We start from the raw sequence: 6472 nt of genomic DNA, 5'->3' as shown, positions 1-6472 counted from the left end.
GAGAGAAAGAGAGAGGGGGAGAGAGAGAGAGAGAGAGAGGGAGAGAAAGAGAGAGGGGGGAGAGAGAGGGGGAGGGAGAGGGAGGGGGAGGGAGGGAGAGAGAGGGAGGGATAGAGAGAGAGAGAGAGGGGGAGAGAGGGGGGGGGAGAGAGGGGGAGGGAGGGGGGGGGAGAGAGGGGGAGGGAGGGGGAGAGAGAGAGGGAGGGAGAGAGGAAGGGAGGGAGTTACATCAGAGTACTCACTGGGAAGCAGAAGGGAGGGAGTGTGAATGGATCAGACTGCATATTTCCTCTTCTGGTGCTTAGTGTTCCATCTTCCCGCCCACACATCTTCTCTGATGCAGTCAGGCAGGAAAATCTGTCGGGGAAGTGTGGGCGGGCAAGCACAGAGGGCACTGAGGGCGGGGAGGAGGAGCAGCAGCAGAAGGAGCTCTGTCTCCTCTCCTGTTTGTGGGGGAGGGAGGGGGGAAGTGTTAGCGCAGCGGCTCTCTGACTGATCTGAAATGAAAGGATGAAAGGCTGGACTGCTCTAGGCTCCATGTACACGGGACGCTGGAAATGGACGTTTAGGAGCAGTTGGGCGTTTTTTTCAGAAGTCCCTGAACGCAGCTCCATGTTATCTTATCTGTCCATGTACACATGGTAGTTTACAGTCATTTGCAGGCAGTTGCGTTCAGGGACTTTTTTTAGAACGCAATTATATTGCGTTCGAACGTGTGTTTCCCGACGTTTCAAACGCAGAAACGCGGCCGAACGTGACTAAACGTGATGAACCTACGTTCAGCCCACGTTATACGTTTTTTTTCTTCCATTCAAAATCAATGGTTCCCTATGGGAGCCTATTGATTTGAATGGAAGGCGCACCGCAAGTCAGATCAGGATGATCCGACTTGCGGCGCGACCTGCACTGTGAGAATCTTAAGGGGGAACTCCACCCAAAAATGGGAAAAAAATTGCGTGGGGTTCCCCCCCAGGTTCCAAACCAGGCCCTTCGGGTCCGGCATGGAATTTGAGGGTAGCCCCACGCCGAAAAAACGGCGTGGGGTTCCCCCCAAAATCCATACCAGACCCTTATCCGAGCATGCAGCCCGGCAGGCCAGGAAAGGGGAGGGGACGAGCGAGCGGCCCCACCCCCCCTGGACCACACCAGACCACATGCCCTCAACATGGGGGGGTGTTGGTGCTTTGGGGCAGGGGGAGCTCTGCACCCCCCACCTCAAAGCACCCTGCCCCCATGTTGATGAGGACAAGGGCCTCATCCCCACAACCCTGGCCGGTGGTTGTGGGGGTCTGCGGGCAGGGGGCTGATCGGAATCTGGAAGCCCCCTTTAACAAGGGGGCCCCCCAGATCCCGGACCCCCTCCCTGTGTGAATGGGTATTGGGGTACACTGTACCCCTACCCATTCACCCCATAAAAGATAGTGTATGTAAATAAGGACAGGAGACGTTTTGGAAAGTTTATTAAAAATCTTCATCCGGCTCTTCGGGGTCTTCTCCTCTCCGGGGGTCTTCTGCTCTTTTGCTGTCCGCCCTTCTGCTGTCCTCTCTTCTTGTCTTCTCCTCTCCGGGGGTCTTCTGCTGTCTTCTCTCCGTGGGGTCTTCTGCTCTTTTGCTGTCCGCCCTTCTGCTGTCCTCTCCTCTCCGGGGGTCTTCTGCTGTCTTCTCTCCGTGGGGTCTTCGGCTCTTTTGCTGTCCGCCCTTCTGATGTCCTCTCTTCTTGTCTTCTCCTCTCCGGTCTTCTGCTCTTGTGCTGTCGGCTGCCGGATCTCCTTCTTCCTCCGGTCCTCCTCCGACGACGTCTCCAGCGATTATGCCGGCCTCTGGTCTCTGCAGCTTATTATATAGCCATTAGGGGCGTGGCCGCCAGATGACGTCATCGGGAGACCACGCCCCTTGTGTCACATGTGACGTCACATGTGACACAAGGGGCGTGGTCTCCCGATGACGTCATCTGGCGGCCACGCCCCTAATGGCTATATAATAAGCTGCAGAGACCAGAGGCCGGCATAATCGCTGGAGACGTCGTCGGAGGAGGACCGGAGGAAGAAGGAGAGCCGACAGCCGACAGCACAAGAGCAGAAGACCGGAGAGGAGAAGACAAGAAGAGAGGACATCAGAAGGGCGGACAGCAAAAGAGCCGAAGACCCCACGGAGAGAAGACAGCAGAAGACCCCCGGAGAGGAGAGGACAGCAGAAGGGCGGACAGCAAAAGAGCAGAAGACCCCACGGAGAGAAGACAGCAGAAGACCCCCGGAGAGGAGAAGACAAGAAGAGAGGACAGCAGAAGGGCGGACAGCAAAAGAGCAGAAGACCCCCGGAGAGGAGAAGACCCCGAAGAGCCGGATGAAGATTTTTAATAAACTTTCCAAAACGTCTCCTGTCCTTATTTACATACACTATCTTTTATGGGGTGAATGGGTAGGGGTACAGTGTACCCCAATACCCATTCACACAGGGAGGGGGTCCGGGATCTGGGGGGCCCCCTTGTTAAAGGGGGCTTCCAGATTCCGATCAGCCCCCTGCCCGCAGACCCCCACAACCACCGGCCAGGGTTGTGGGGATGAGGCCCTTGTCCTCATCAACATGGGGGCAGGGTGCTTTGAGGTGGGGGGTGCAGAGCTCCCCCTGCCCCAAAGCACCAACACCCCCCCATGTTGAGGGCATGTGGTTTGGTGTGGTCCAGGGGGGGTGGGGCCGCTCGCTCGTCCCCTCCCCCTTCCTGCCTTACCGGGCTGCATGCTCGGATAAGGGTCTGGTATGGATTTTGGGGGGGACCCCACGCCGTTTTTTCGGCGTGGGGCTACCCTCAAATTCCATACCGGACCCGAAGGGCCTGGTTTGGAACCTGGGGGGGAACCCCACGCAATTTTTTTCCCATTTTTGGGTGGAGTTCCCCCTTAAGATTCTCACAGTGCAGGTCGCGCCGCAAGTCGGATCATCCTGATCTGACTTGCGGTGCGCCTTCCATTCAAATCAATAGGCTCCCATAGGGAGCCATTGATTTTGAATGGAGGCAGAAAAACGCTGCTAAAAGCAACGTGGCCAAACGTGCAATAACGCAAATGGAAAAAGCTACTGAAAGCACGTTTAACAGCTGCTTTTTCCCGGCGTCAGAAATAGCTTTGCAGGACGTTTTTTCTAACGTCTCGTGTACATGGAGCCTAAGGCTTGTGCCGAGTGCAGGAGCGCACTCGGCACATCGTTGCAGGAGGTACAGCAATCACACACAGTTGTCCTTTTTAGAAGTGCACTTCACTGCGCCCCCCTCCCTCCAATAAATTGTTCCGCCCAGGGCACCCGCCCCTTTCGCCCCTCCCTTGTACCGGCTCTGCCTACTAGTGATGCGTCCTACAATTCTATTTGCTTTTCTCATTGCCTGATCATACTATTTGCTCATTTTGATCTGAAAAAAAGTACTCTTAAAACTTTTTCCTCTGTAGTGCTGGTCAAAGCTGCAGTTTCCACTGCTTTGAGCAATCTTCCAGCAATGCAAAATCATCTTCCATGTTACAGACACTTTAATGATAGATGATACTGAGATACTGAATTTTGGGATTTTATTAGCTGTAAGCCATATTCATCAAATTTAAAAGAAATATATCACTCTGTGTGTAACGCATCTATATAAAATATATGAGTTTTACTTTTTGAATTAAATAACTAAAATAAATTAAGTTTTTGATGATATTCAAATTTTCTGAGATGCACCTGTATGTGACTAGATCAGATTTCATTAATCGGGTTGACATCAAATTTAACTAGCATTTGCGCAGTCACGCAACATTGTACGCAAATTCAATTTCTATCATTTTTATTTACACAAATAGAGCTTTCTTTGGGTCATATTTGATCAGCACTGGGTTTTTTATTTTTTGCGATATTAATGAAAAATGAGTGAAAAAAAAAAAAAAAAAAAAAAGATATTCTCTAATTTCTGTCAAAAAACATATTTAATAACATGAAATTTCTTCATAAATTTAGACAAAAATGTATTCCACTACATGTCTTTGGTAATAAAATCCCAATAAGTGTATATTATTTGGTTTGTGTAAACATCATAGTGTCTATAAACTATGGCAGGGATTCCCAAACTACGGCCCTGCAGCTTTTGCAGAACTACACATCCCATGAGGCATTGTAAAACTCTGACAATCACAGACATGACTAGGCATGATGGGAATTGTAGTTCCTGAACAACTGGAGGGCCGTAGTTTGGGAATCCCTGAACTATGGTATATATGTAGCACCCTCCTAGGTGGGTGCTACGAAAAAGCATATTGTGGCCCTGCCTGCTTATCAGAGGGGCCCTGATCATTCAGCTTGGCTGTCATGTGTTTCCAGGTGTGTCTGTTGAGTCTGGGAAGTCTCCCCACTCATGGGCGTAGGAACCGGGGGGGGACACATCCCCCCCAGGAAATAATGCAGGGGGGACAGGTATGGTGAAATCCCCCCCGTTTAGTACATCGCCGGTCAGTGGCGTGTGCCCGCAAAAAGCCCCGAGTCTCGTGTGGATGATTTACTGTAATTAGCCCTGAGTGTCCGTCCACTGTCTAACATGCTTCCCCTCTCCTGCTTGGCCTGCCACACTGGCTGCTACTATCGCCTGGCGACGCATCTAGCAACCAGTGATGTCACTCGTCACGTGACCAGCAGGAGAGGCTCTCATTGCACAGATCGGCGGAGGATTTTAAATGCCTCCTCGGCGTGTAGAATCGGCTCCGCCTCCCTCTTCTTCCGGCTGTAGAATGTGTAGATCAGAGGTGGTGTTCTGTCAGAACAGCGGCAACGGCGATGGCAGCAGGTGAGTGCCAAAGCAAGGCTCCCTATGTGACTCTATAGGAGGGGGAAGGGGCAGCTGCGTATGGAGGAATTGATCTTTACATATTCCTCCTGCAGCTGCTGGATGCTTGATTCTCCTCTCCCTTCTGCAGGCATTCAGCAGCTGCAGAAGGAATATGGAAAAATCAAATCCTCTATATGCAGCTGCCCCATCCCCCTCCTATACAACTTCTTTTGCTGGCCGGGCCCCCCAGTGCTGTCTAACACCCCCCCACTTTCCTTCCCACCAAGTGCTCTTCAGCCCCCCTCTCTCCTGCCCCCTCCCCATGTGCTCTTCAGCTCACCACAGTGGTTTTCAGCTCTCCCCCCCATGCTCTCTGGCCCCCCCACCTCAGTGATCTACAGTTTCACCCATTGCTCTCCAGCCCCCCCGTTCTCTCTGTCCCCCTGGATTTCCCTGCCCCCACCCCAGTGCTCTCCAACCCCGGCGCTTTCCAACCCCCCTGCAATGCTTTCCAAACCCCCCCTTAATTCTTTCCAGTCCCCCCCCCAATGCTCTCCTGTCGCCCCCTCCTGCCCTTCAGCATCTCCAGTGCTCTCTGCTTCTCCTGTGCTCTCCGGCCCCCCTAGTGCTTTTCTATCTTCTATCATAACTACAGTCTCTGACCATCTCTTGTATGATGTCTGCAGTCTCTGACCATATCTTTTGTCACGTCTGCAGTCTCTGACCCAGTGGCGGCCGGCTCGTTAGGGGCGCAGGGGCGCCACCCCCCATCCATGCGTCCGGCCCCCCAATCTGCAAGCAGGGGCGCCGGACGCATGGAGTTCAATGGGGGATTTTTTTTTTCATCACCTGATTAGAGCCAGGTGATGGAAAGGGTGGTCTCGGGGCGCAGAGCAGTGCGTCCCGAGCCCACCCATTGTGTGACAATAGCGAATGAAAATTCGCTATTGTCACACCGATCCTCCTCCTGGCCAATCAGGGAGCGCATCCGATACACGCTTCCTGATTGGCCGCAAGGCAAACCCCATGCCATTGGCCCAGGAGGAGGCGGGACCGGAAGTACTGGAAGAGACGCGCCGGGACCGAGCAGAAGAAGCCGTTCGGGGGACTGAGGAGGAGCCGATCGCTGCCGCTGCTGCTCCAGGTAAGTAAGGGGGCACGCACGCTGATCTCTGCATTGGGGACATGTATACTGGTCACTGCATTGGGGGCATGTATACTGGTCACTTCATTGGAGGCACGCACGCTGATCTCTGCATTGGGGACATGTATACTGGTCACTGCATTGGGGGCGTGTATACTGGTCACTGCATTGGATGCACGCACGCTGATCTCTGCATTGGGGACATGTATGCTGGTCATTGCATTGGAGGCACGCATGCTGATCTCTGCATTGGGGACATGTATACTGGTCACTGCATTGGATGCACGCACGCTGATCTCTGCATTGGGGGCATGTATGCTGGTCACTGCATTGGAGGTGCGCACGCTGATATCTGCATTGGGGACATGTATACTGGTCACTGCATTGGGGGCACGCACGCTGATCTCTGCATTGGGGACATGTATACCGGTCACTGCATTGGGGGCATGTATACTGGTCACTGCATTGGGGGCATGTATACTGATCACTGCATTGGGGGCATGTATACTGGTCACTACATTGGGGGCATGTATGCTGGTCACTGC

The sequence above is a fragment of the Pelophylax lessonae genome, assembly GCF_965119305.1.
Source record: "Pelophylax lessonae genome assembly, chromosome: 3".
Classification (NCBI taxonomy): Eukaryota; Metazoa; Chordata; class Amphibia; order Anura; family Ranidae; genus Pelophylax; species Pelophylax lessonae.
Note: the sequence above shows the minus strand (reverse complement) of the source record.